Genomic DNA, 13,762 nt, shown 5'->3' on the forward strand with positions numbered 1-13,762 from the left:
CCTGCCTTTTGGGGTGACCCACCTTCTTACCAGCAAAAGTTTTTTCCGCTGCTACTCTGTATATGCTTTATTTAAACATTAAAATCCTTAAAACATAACACAGGAAAATACTCCAGCACAAGATCATATAACTTGTATTATGGGTATAAATTATAATCACATATATCCATAGTGTAAACAGTTTCTCCTACAGAGCCAAATTTAAACCATTTTCAATATCTCAACAGAGAGGGGGATATATCTCACAAAGTAATGGAAGAGACACCCGTAACCCACATCGTACAGTGTATTACCAAGTCCTATCTCTATGTCTATTCCAACCCCACTCACACAGTGAGTAAATGTTTTCACAAATAAATTATACCCCTTGGGGTTTCTTGCAGTTACAATATGGGTAAGGTGCAATACAGAGTTCATTATATAATTTATTTGTGAAAACATTTACTCACTGTGTGAGTGGGGTTGGAATAGACATAGAGATAGGACTTGGTAATACACTGTACGATGTGGGTTACGGGTGTCTCTTCCATTACTTTGTGAGATATATCCCCCTCTCTGTTGAGATATTGAAAATGGTTTACATTTTGCTCTGTAGGAGAAACTGTTTACACTATGGATGTGATTATAATTTATACCCATAATACAAGTTATATGATCTTGTGCTGGAGTATTTTCCTGTGTTATGTTTTAAGGATTTTAATGTTTAAATAAAGTGATCAAGCCTCAGAGTGGGCCGAAACGCGTCTAGAATTTTTCTACGTTTTTTGTATGTAACGATTTTATGGAATTAACACAATAAATACCAGATTTTTTTGGACTGCTGGAATACGTTTCTTTTATCCACCTTCTTACCAGGATGGCCCCAACCACAGTGGCATTCCCTACACTCCACTAAGTGCTCGGGAGAAAGTGACACATACATGAATGCTTATAAAGAGCTAACAAACATGGATAGCCAATAGTAGTAGCCCTATGATAAACTGGGCACTCAACAATGCTTAGATTTCAGAATCAAGACAAAACAATTCACTGTTCCAACCCGTTTCCCCTGTACAGGGAATTCCAGGTTCATCAGGGAACAAATATGTAAAAAAAAAGAACTATACGATTATAATCAAAGTCTTAAGGAAAAAAAGCTGCAATGATTTCTAACACGACAGTGACAATATTTCAGCGTAGCTGCACTCCAAGAAGTGAATATGTGTCAACAGAATGTAGTAAATAAACAAATAAAACAACTTAAGAACACAAGTGTGGTGGTGTATCTGGCCATCCTATGCATTGAAGTACAGATTTTCTAGATGCCGATGTAACCATGTACAAAGAGATCCAGATCCAGAGACCCCTGTAAATCAGATACACATATCGGCATAAGCCAAAACTTTTAGTTCTCCCCAGGTTGGAGTCATGTTGGTAGCCGCAGTGCCCTATCTGAGCTTGGATACTGCTGGCACTTACTAATCTACTATTTATTCAATGTAGTACAGTTATGCTGAAATGTTATCGTGTTAGACATCATTGTGGCTTCTTCTTTTTTTAAAACTTTGGTTGTTATTATGTGGTTTCCATTTTTTACATGTTTGTTTCCTAATGAACCTGGAATTACCTGTACAGGGGAAATACGTTGGAACAGTGAATTATTTTGTCATGATTAGAGATGAGCGAACCTGGAGCATGCTCGAGTCCATCCGAACCCGAACTTTCGGCATTTGATTAGCGGTGGCTGCTGAAGTTGGATAAAACCCTAAGGCTATGTGGAAAACATGGATATAGTCATTGGCTGTATCCATGTTTTCCAGACAACCTTAGAGCTTTATCCAAGTTCAGCAGCCATCGCTAATCAAATACCGAACGTTTGGGTTCGGATCGACTCGAACCCGAACCCGGTTCGCTCATCTTAAGCCATGATTCTACAATCTAAACCTTGTTGAGTCCCCAGTTTATCATTTATCAAAGGGCTGCTACTATTGGCTATCTATGTTTTGTAGCTCTTTGTGAGCATTCCTGTATGTGTCATTTTCTCCCAAGCACCTAGTGGAGTTTAGGGAATGCCTTTGCGGTTGGGGTCACCCTGCTAAGGAGGTGGGTTACCCCAAAAGGCAGGGTCAGAATGTGGCTGCTTAGCTTAAGGTACTCCACCCCTTCCTTTTTCCCAACCACCTACACATTCACACTGATGGTTGTTCATGTATTGTGTTTTGTCCATTATCAGTCTCTTAAGCTTGTCTGTACCATGACATTTTAAATTTGACTGATAAAAGTTATTTTTTTTTATTTGTATAGCACACACAGATTCCGCAGCACTTCACCTATCTGTATGTTTTTGGGTGTGGGAGGAAACTGGAGTACCCAGAGGAAACCCACGCAAACATAGAGAGAACATACAAACTCTTTGCAGATGTTGCACTTGGTGGGATTTTGAACTAAGGACTCCAGCACTGCAAGGCTACAGTGCTAACCACTGAGCCACCATGCTGCCTAAAGTTATATATTTTTAATTACCTCTAGTCTAACTGTGGTCTAAAATAACCCTGTATTCTTCTGAGATTTTTACTGACCACTGGAACTAACCCATCATTGGGTGTAGGACCCATAATTAGTCCCATTTGTATGTCCATGCCTGCTGTCAGGCCTCCTCCCCACTTAGCCCAGCAGGGCTTATGTCAGGAACAATATGCTGATTTTTGCGCAAACCAGATGATTTGCACAAAAAAAAATCGGCGCCTCTGATAAATTCCCCCAAAGTGGAGCACCATTGTCCCTCTGTTTACGGTTTATTATTTGTTTCAGAAACTGTGCCATCTTAAATGAAAATAACCATTAAGCTTCCATGCCTCTTGCAGCCACCAAGCCACTATGAGTGAAGAAATGTGGGACGCTGGTTTGTCTCAATCACATGGTCTGTGGTTGTATCCCTTAAAATGAAACTTAGCATGAGAAAATAGAGATCTAAACCCTAAGCATCACAGAACAATTTATGGTTATGTTCCCACTTCAGAAGGAATCCCCCTGTTAACCCATGTGTGGTCGGAAAATGCTGACTTATAGGGTAGTTCAAAAGAAGCAATGCTATGTTGTCAGTGTAAGGCTATGTTCACACACTGTACAAACGGCCATTGTTTAACACTACCTACAGCCGGAATTAATTATCATGATAATTAATTCCAGCCGTAGGTACCCTTAAACAATGGCCGTTCGCACGGAACAGTCGTTGTTTGTATAGCGTATGTACATAGCCTGATGCAGACATTGTAGTACAAAACCATCACCTTTTATTCCTTTACAACTGATTTATTAAAACATTCACTAGAAAATCTCATGATATTAGTGCCCAAGGGGAAAAAACATCCACTACTAATCAATTGTAAAAAAAAAACAATAACAAACAAAAACACAGGAGAGGCTTTGCTAGTACAATACACTCACAAACTCAGGTCATAATAATGAGCTTGAATGTATCCACTCATCTTTAAGAGTTGTGCTCAAGGGTAGGCAGAACTCTAGGTAGCAGTTCACACAGGGAGGGGTCTTGAATAGAGATTGTATATGGAGATGCTGCACTGATCATAGGGTAACCCTTTCATGTCCAATCAGGAGCACAGGGCCAAGAAGTTTACCATAGGTGATTAGAAAAACCCTTAGTGCAATTCAGGGGCTGCTCCACACTGGATGCATACACATCGATGAAACCTGAGATTTATTAACATAATAAATAAATAAATGCACAACACATTTCTATGTGATTAACACATCTTCATCAGATCATCAGTACAGAACTGCAATCACACAGGCTAGTTACCTAATGGAATGAAAAATAAAAGTTAATAATGGACAATTATAGGATCTAATAAAGGTATATGTCATTATACCCATTTTCAGGAGTTAAAAAGTCGCAAATAAGTGGGGCTTAGTGTAAATTGCATGCAGCATGGTGCAGAAGGGTGTGGCCTCTTGTGCACAACAAATTTACTACAATTTATACATGCTAACAAGTCAGTTTTATGTGGCTATGAATGTGGCTAATATTTTATTATGGCTGTATCCAAGTTTTCCCAGCAGCCCTGGGGTGGCATCCAACTCCGGTAGTCAAATGCAGAGAATTTGGGTTTAGTGAATGCTGCTAAACCTGAACAAATCCACTCAACACTACTGATAACCCAAACTAATAGCCGTATACTTAGCCTAAATCCATATTCTTCATCAGTATTTATAATTCAAAACTAGGGGTGGACCCTACACAAAACCTATAAGGCCAAATATACTGTACCTGGCATTGGTCGTTATTGTATACCTGGCATTGGTTGGCATTGGTATACTGTACCTGTATTGGTCGGTTGGTATTTTTAATCAGTATTTGTAAACTAAAAAGCAGGAATGTAACTTACTCAGATAAAAACTGTAAGGGAAACATCTGTACATCTTCCATGTTCTAGACCTGCTCCTAGTTTCGGATTAAATATGGTGCACTGTTCAGTTGTGCACTTTAGGCTATGTTCACAAATTTGCAGTTTCTTTTCAGTCTGACACAGTGCTCTCTGCTGCCACCTCTGTCTGAAGCAGGAACTGTCCAGTGTAGCAGCAAATCCCCATAGAAAACCTCTCCTGCTCTGGACAATTCATGTTGCGGCCAGAGATGTCAGCAGAGAGCACAGTGTCTGAATGAAAATAAAACAAAACTTCCTGTAGGACATTTACCAGAGGATAAGTATAGGAAGACTTGAGATTTTTAAATAGAAGTAAATTACAAATCTATATAACTTTCTGAAACTATTTGATTCAAAAGAAAAAGCTTTTCAGTGGACAACCCCCTTAAAATCAATGCAAAAGGTAGCAATGTAATGCTGGCCATATTGTGGGCACATGGTTCACCTGCTGTGATTTTTTGTGCTTTTATGAAAATCTTATGACCGTGGCCACACCAAAGGTTAGCAGAAATACATATTCCAAGTTATTGTTTTATTCAGATTTAGATTGTTTTATAAGACCATGTAGTAAATATGTAAAATGGCCATGCTCATACATAGTCCAGTTTGTTACTGTAGCCCACGTATTTGCCTTATAAGGCTATGCTCACACATGCAATATTTTCGTCAATCTTTTGGTCAGTATTTTTTACAACCAAAACCAGGAGTGTTACTGACAGAGCAAAATTATAATGGAAAGATTTGCAGAGTTTCTGTGTTTTCAATTCCCTCCTGGTTTGGGTGGAAAAAAGACTGACGGAAATATTAATAGAAATCTTATGTGTGGAAGAAAACACAATCAGGCTATGTTTCCACACAGTATTTTTTCTCAGTATTTTGCAACTAAAACCAGGAGTGGATTAAAAACACCGAAAGGCTATGTTCACACACTGCTGAAATTGAGTGAACGGCCGCCATTTAATGCCAAATAATTGCTGCTATTTTAACACAACTTGCATCGTGGGGGTGCCCTGACAGTGCCTGTCATTTAACCTTTTAAATGCTGCAATCGGTGTTGACTGTGGCATTTTAAAGGGTATCGGACCTGCCATATGGAGGTGGCTTAGCTCATGAGCATTGACCACCTGGCCACCATAAGAAGACATATGTGCAGTCACCAAGGGGTTAATGCATACCTGTCTCTGCAACATGGGAAACTTTTTTTTTTTCTTTTCTAAAACCAGACACAGGTATTTTTATCGGTAAGTATGCAGCAGAAATAATTTTTTTTCTGACTATTAGCAAGTTGGTTGTCACTACAAGAAATATCTTGCGGGTATACATGAAAGTGAACATATCCTTGATGTATTTACTTCCTTATTTCTAACAATGAAGGAAGAAACTTGACGTCCATTGTTGGTGCTTCCAGTAAGGAGCTCGGCCAAGTGTCTAGTCACTGCAGCCTCTCACATGCTCAGGTGAGTCAGGGCGGAAGGAGCTGTGTAGCCAAGGTGTGCAGGGCAGGGCTAAACCCGGGATTCCTGTTTGACAACTTTCAATGCTCTTCTGCTCTTTTTTTTCATAAAACAGACATGCCGATAAGGAAGGGAAACTGACATGCTGAGTTAGATAAACGTGAGACGGGACTTTGAAGGAAACACGAGATATAGTGTCCTGCAAGTTTTGGAATTGGTGATTTGAGTAGCGAAGAGGACGAAGTTGTAGAATCTCCCTGTATTACCATGGTAAGTGTGTGTGATATCTCCAGTAACTTCATTGTAGGGAATGTGTACTTCATTCCAAGCAGAAACATAGCAAGGCTTTCCGTGTTCTAGTTTTGGAAGTATATTAGGTGTAGGGTTATTTAAGGAAGCTACTGGGGTCATCTGTAAATCTGCTATGGGCACTAGGTATGAAGAGGACAATGACACTAGCAAATGACCCATAATCATAAAGCATTGGTCGCAAATGTTTTTACTGCTTTGGTTAAGATTTCGGACTGTGGTTTAGTTTGTTGTAAATAATGAATACATTAAGTCTATGTTCACATGCAGTATTTTGTTCAGCATTTTTCAACCAAAACCAGGAGTGGATTGAAAACACAGAAAGGCTATGTTCACACAATGTTTAAATTTTGTGGATCGCCACCACTTAATGAAAAATGATTAGCGTTATTTCAAAACAACGGCCATTAAATGATGGTCATCCAATAAATTTCAATAGTGTGTGAACATTACCTTTCTGTGTTTTCAATCCACTCCTGGTTTTGGTTGAAAAATACTGTGTGGGAATATATTCTTATACCGCACTTGTACCATCTATTCCACTAAAAAGCTGTGAATCGCCTAAACCACAGCAGACCAGTCTTAGGCTATGTTCACACGCAGAGTGTTGGTGCAGTTTTTAGCCACAAAAGAGCAATTATTTTGATTAATTTCCACTAAACTCAGAATGGAAAACAGCTGCTGTTCATAAAACTAGCATTTGGCTATGTTCACACATCGTTTAAACAGCCGGCCGCCGGGCTGCACTCAGCCAGTTCCTGCAGCCGATACCTCTGTGTGTTTCTTGCCTTAGGATGGGATCACACTACGGAATCCATGTGGATAAGTTCTGGCGGATTCTGTCGCTCGTGCTCCGTAAACATCATTCTATAGCAATGCGGATTCCGCCGTCCGCCAAAATAATTGACATGTCTATTCTTTTGGCGCACAGTAGAATTTGCCCTCCCATAGAATTGAGTCTATGGGACGGGCGGAGATGTGTGGGTACAAGCAACGGAATCCTTATCCCTGCAGATTCCGTAGTGTGAACCCACCCTTATGCTAAAAAAAAAAGTCTGGCTTGCAAATTGCATAATAGCGTTTGTTGCAACAAGCTTGCTATATAGCAAGAAAAAAAAATTGCTCCCAAAAAAATGATGTTTTTAAGCACAGTGTGCACAGAGCCTTATATTTAGAAGAGTGTTAGAAAGTTTAGTTCACACTTCGTTTTGTACCCATTTGAAAGAAAAGTTTTTGTTGTTTTTATAACTATGAAAAGAATGTATCAGGCTACATAAAAGCTATGTTCACACGCTGTACAAACAGTGGCCATTCCGCCATGAGCGGTCGTCGTTGCTACCTACGGCTGAAATTAACAATCATGATCCAAGCCTTAACATCTCTGATCTATTTTGAATCAAATTCCTGTGTCTAAAAGTAGTCTGCTAAATCTACTGAAGTTACTTCATTCCTAGGCTAGGTTCACAACGTCTTTTTTTGGCCCTTCGACGGCTGTCTTTTTGTACGCCTGTCATTTTGAGGCCAAATCATGGACGTTATTTATTCTCAAAATGGCAGATGTCCAAAAAGACAGCCATCAAACAGGCAAAAAAAGATGTTGTGTGAACCTAGCCTTAGAATGACCTGCACAGTTTTTATGATCCAAGTGATATAAATCAATGGATAAATATGAATTTGACAAGTAGCAGTTTTATTGGTCAGACTTTAACCTTTATACTGCGTTAGAGATATTTTTAGGACCTGTCCTACTGCAGTGCATACTGTTGGCTGTTATATCGATGATGGATTTTGACACTGAATGTAACAGTTTTCTTGTCTGACACCTGACAAATCTGAGTCTACCAGTAGCAGGTGACGATTATCCCCTTACCCTACAGGTTTTGTCTGCCTGTTTAAAGTGTGTGACTACCTTCTGACTCTCCCCTAGAATGACTGGGGAGAGAAGGATTGGGCATGTTGTTTTTAAAGGGGTTATCCAGCGCTACAAAAACATGGCCACTTTCCCCCCTACTGTTGTCTCCAGTTCAGGTGCGGTTTGCAATTAAGCTCTATTTACTTCAATGGAACTGAGTTTCAAAACCCCACCCAAACTGGAGACAACAGTAGGGGGGAAAGTGGCCATGTTTTTGTAGCGCTGGATAACCCCTTTAACTACCCCACCCTATTGTTCTGGGAGAAATAAACTACCACCAGAGCAATCCAGCTGCAGCTCATTCCTCCCTATAAACAACATGAATTTTCAGCCATGTCGAACCTTTATGTGCATGGGCAGGTCGGGAGAAACAACTGTTGGCCAAACGTTCGTTCAGCCGATCGTTATTGAAAATTAAACATAAGAAACAACAGGTGGCTCAACCAAATACTGTGTGAAATAACGGGGGTGCCACTCAATGTCTAGATAGCAATAATGTTAACCCACAAAGAGACAAAGAGCTAGACAAATATTAAGTGCACTCCACCATATAATAAGTACATAAAGATATATGTCCAGAATAATATATATGTAATTTTTATTAGTTGAAAGTACTCATATAAAACACTCACAAAAAACACCACTACACAATACACTTAAAAACATTTAAAAATTCCAATAAGGAACATGCAAGAACTTGCATGTTCCTTATTGGAATTTTTAAATGTTTTTAAGTGTATTGTGTAGTGGTGTTTTTTGTGAGTGTTTTATATGAGTACTTTCAACTAATAAAAATTACATATATATTATTCTGGACATATATCTTTATGTACTTATTATATGGTGGAGTGCACTTAATATTTGTCTAGCTCTTTGTCTCTTTGTGGATCGTTATTGAAAATGTATTGCCACCTTTAGACTTAGGTCACACATAGTATTTTGAAAAAAAAAAATTTAGCCAAAACAGGGAGTGCATGTTAAACACAGAAAAAAAGTCCAGATCTCTCCATTAGTGTTTCTCTGTGTCAGTTCCACTCTTGGTTTTGAATAGAGACTTCCGACTAGAAGGATTTAGGGGCAGTATTTGATTTCTGACAGCCTTAAAATAAGTCACCAGCGCAGCCAAGTGGTAGGGAAAGATAATTGTATGCTGGGCTGTATAGCTAGAGGTATAACCAGTAGGAAGAGGGAGAGTGTGATCCCGCTGTATAGAGCTCTAGTGAGACCACATCTGGCATATTGTGTCCAGGTCTGGAGACCTCATCTAAAAAAGGAGGCAAAAATAGTGGAGGGTGTTAGGCAATACATATCCAGAAAGACTTAAAGGAGAAGTCTGGTGAAGTTTTTTATTAAAGTATTGTATTGGCCCCCAAAAGTTATACAAATCACCAATATACATTTATTACGGGAAATGCTTATAAAGTGATTTTTTTCCCTACACTTACTACTGCATCAAGACTTCCTTCCTGGATAACATGGTGATGTCACTTCCTGGATAACATGGTGATGTCACCACCCGACTCCCAGAGCTGTGCGGGCTGTGGCTGCTGGAGAGGATGATGGCAGAGGGACACTGGGCACTGAAGGGACACTGAGCATCCCTCTGCCATCATCCTCTCCAGCAGCCACAGCCCGCACAGCTCTAGGAGTCAGGTCGTGACATCACCATTTTATGCAGGAAGTGAAGCCTTGAAGCAGTAGTAAGTGCAGGGAAAAAAGTGCTTTATAAGCATTTCCCGTAATAAGTGTATATTGGTGATTGGTATAACTTGGGCGGGGGGGGGGGGGGCAATGCGATACTTAAATAAATATTTTGCCTGACTTCTCCTTTAAGGACTTAAATCTGTATAGTCTGGAGAAAAGAAGGGAAAGTGGGGACGTGATTTAAATATTTAAATATGTTAAAAGGTTCCTCCCATCCTCCTTGTGCCGCGGGACACCTGCTTAAAACTCTGACAGGTACACAGTCTGCTCCTAAAGTAAGCAGTATACAGAACTACTGAAAGCGCTTTAGACTGCAAAGTAATACACTTAAAATGCAGTCTACGCTGATTCCGGCAGTTTCTGGAGCAAACTGTGTACCTGCCAGGTTCAGGAGGGAGGTGTGTTCTATAGGTAACTGAACACATAGACAAGGAGAGGTTAGTTGGGGGAAAAAAATCAAAGCAATATGAAAAAATATGACTTTACTGAAAAAGTAGTAGATGCTTGGAACAAACTGACAACTAGTCATAAAAATGCAGGGATTTAAATTTTACTGCTCAATCTCCATGTAACCTCTGCCTAAAGGCCATATTACAAGGCCCAATTTGCCGAATAATTATTTAATTACAAAGCCTATTATGGGGCTCGACTATCAGATGGCAAGGGCTGCATGGACATCGTGAAGGCCTGAAGTGCCTGTGAAGTCACGGGATGCTTAGCCAATCACTGAACGAGATGGGACAGCGCTGTCACCAGCAGTACGCTGTCCCTGGATGGATATAACCCTTTAAAGGGGTAGTGCGGCACTAAACAATTGTTCACTAAATAACACACATTACAAAGTTATACAACTTTGGGCTGGGTTCACACTACGTATATTTCAGTCAGTATTGTGGTCCTCATATTTCAACCAAAACCAGGAGTGGATTAAAAACACAGAAAGGATCTGTTCACACAATGTTGAAATTGAGTGGATGGCCGCTATATAACAGTAATTAACTGCCATTATTTCAATATATCAGCTGTTGTTGTGTTAAAATAACAGCAAATATTTGCCATTAAATGGTGGCAATCCACTCAATTTCAACATTGTGTGGACAGAGCCTTTCTGTGTTTTCAATCCACTCCTGGTTTTGGTTGCAATATGAGGACCACAATACTGACTGAAATATACGTAGTGTGAACCCAGCCTTGTAATGTATGTTATGTTAGTGAATGACCCCCGTTCACCATCTGGTGAAAATGATGTCATCTTTGGGAGGCCGGCCGAACCGCTCTGACCGTCCCTCGGGCCGCCCCCCCCCCCCCCCCCCCTGAGTATAGAGCACTACACTTCCGGGTCTAGCGTGGGTGGGTAGAATATGGGGAAGGGGGCCATTCACATACATAACATACATTACCAAGTTGCATAACTTTGTAATGCGTGTTATTTAGTGAATAATTGTTTAGCTCCGCACTACCCCTTTAAATTTAAAGTATCACTACAGAACATACAAGAGCACTGATCAGCCGAAGTCACAGGTGACGTCTTCTCTGACTATAGATATTCCTATACCTCACCTTCTGTTCCTGGCCCTGACTGCCATCAGCACTTTTTCCAGCCAGGACTTGTCTCTGCAGAGTTTGCTGCAAATCCTTCTCTCTCTATCGTCTCAACCCAAACTCCCCATCCTAATGCTCTGAAGCTATGGTCACACATAGATTAATTTTTTATTTTTTTTTAGCTGTGAGGCTGGAATCACACACAGCAGTTTGTTTGTTTGTTTGTTTGATTTTTAGAAAACTGCTACTGCAGGTTTTGTGCCCAAACCAGAAGTGGATCCTACAGGAAAAAGAATTACAAGTCCTCCCTTTATATTTTCCATTCCTTTAGAATCCACTCCTGGTTTGGCACAAAAACAGCAGTGGCAATTTTCCTAAAAAAACTAGCGTGTGTGATTCCAGCCTAAGACCCCGTTCACACTACGGAAACGGTGCCAAATCCTGCCTTCTATCAGTTACAATGGGAGGGTGCGCACGCCTCCGCTCTCCGCTCAAAGAATTGACATGTCAATTCTTTGAGTGGAGGCTTTTGTGCCCTCCCATTGTAACTGATAGAAGGCAGGATTGCGCGCAGACGAGTTACGCCCGGAATCCCGCCATCAGTTCCATAGTGTGAACAGGTGGGAATCCGAGTGGAGTCTGTGACGTGATTTCACCTCAAAATTACCGCCTGTATTGCTCAGTGTGAACGGGCCCTAAAATGGCATTTTTACATTTAAAACACAGTGCAAACACAAAGGGGAGAAAAATACAAAACAGATATCCGTTTGAGCCCCAAAACATGTGTGAACATAGCCTAACGCTGGCTGTCTGGCTCCAACCCCTAAAACTGGCCTGCAAATATTATCTGTTAAAGGAGTAGTCCGTGAAAATTTTTATTATAATATTGTATTGCCCCCCCAAAGTTATACAAATCACCAAAATACACTTATTACGGGAAATGCACATAAAGTGTTTTTTCCCCTGCACTTACTTCTGCATCAAGGCTTCACTTCCTGGATAAAATGGTGAGACTCCCAGAGCTGTGCAGGCTGTGGCTGCTGGAGAGGATGATGGCAGGTGGCAGGTGGATGCTCAGTGTCCCTCTAGTGTGCTGTGTCCCTCAGTGTCCCCCTGCCATCATCCTCTCCAGCAGCCACAGCCCGCACAGCTCTGGGAGTCGGGTCGTGACATCACCATTTTATCCAGGAAGTGAAGCCTTGATGCAGTAGTAAGTGCAGGGAAAAAAGCACTTTATGTGCATTTCCCGTAATAAGTGTATATAGGTGATTTGTATAACTTTTGGAGGGCAATGTAATACTTTAATAAAAATTTTCGCCGGACGTCTCCTTTAAAGGAAGTATTTTTTGAGGATTAGGAACAGAACTTTCAGAGGATTAGAACTTTCTCACATGAAGTGGCAGAGTAATGTTGTTTGCTAATCTCAACTGCAGCACAAAGCTTAGTGGTTACAGTCACATTATGCGGCACTTTTCAGTAATTCAGATAATACAGTACTGACAATTTAACAACCTTCAAACTCTTGCGCTGTCTACCAGGCTCACTGCTTTCAGGTATGTCCTAACCTGACCTGCGCAATCCAGGTTACTGTACGGGTCTACAAGTCTATCATCTCCCACTGCAGTTATCTACTGGCCCACCATGGCTATGAATTCCCCTACAGTCCACACATTTGCCATATCTACAGCGCACAACTGCTTTCCCCTCCAGATACACATAATAGGCTGACTTCATCCCTTAGGGCTCTATTACACGGGACGATTATTGTGCAAAAAATCGTTATATCGTTCGAATTTAAACAATAATCGTTCTGTGTAATTGCAGGGCACAATTGGAAAATAGTTTGCATGTTGTTGATCGTTGACTTAGATCTGAACCTAAAATTATTGTTAATCGTTCGCTAATCATTCGCTGTAATTCCACATTCGTTCGCTCAAGTTCCGCATTTGTTCACTAATCGTTTAGTGTAATTGCACAGTGTTCATTGTTTTGCTGGGATCAGAAGGAATAAATGATCATAGTAACGATCGTAGTAACCATCGTAACTAACGATCATCGTTCTGTGTAATATGGTGAACGATTTTAGGTTAACGATAAACAATCTAGTTTGCGATTGTTTATCGTTAGTCGCTAATCAGTAAAAATTGCTCCGTCTAATAGGACCCTTAGGGTCCTCCTACATGGCCTGATATGCGGTCAGGTATGACCACATATGGGCCCCAATCAGTGAGATCGGTGCTCGCTTGCAGTGCCTTCACAAGGCTCATACTTTGCCAACGTATTAACTTTATCTTTATGCTGAGAATGCCAATATGGTTTATTATGGTACCCACCTATAGATTCTGGCTCTGTGCAAACAATCCTGGGCACATCCCCTGGATACCTGGTGCTAGCTAACACCATTGGTCTAAGGCTTT

The 13,762-nt window shown here is 40.6% G+C and overlaps 2 protein-coding genes across 2 annotated transcripts in view; one reads left to right on the plus strand and one right to left on the minus strand.

Annotated features, from left to right (window-relative positions):
• Positions 1–13,762, minus strand: part of SMIM35 (small integral membrane protein 35) — a 44,749-nt gene that overhangs the window by 20,091 nt on the left and 10,896 nt on the right. The window lies entirely within an intron of this gene.
• The window catches only part of LOC138768702 (transmembrane protease serine 4-like), a 42,581-nt gene that overhangs the window by 760 nt on the left and 28,059 nt on the right, over positions 1–13,762 (plus strand). The window lies entirely within an intron of this gene.

This window comes from Dendropsophus ebraccatus, chromosome 12, assembly GCF_027789765.1.
Source record: "Dendropsophus ebraccatus isolate aDenEbr1 chromosome 12, aDenEbr1.pat, whole genome shotgun sequence".
Lineage (NCBI taxonomy): Eukaryota > Metazoa > Chordata > Amphibia > Anura > Hylidae > Dendropsophus > Dendropsophus ebraccatus.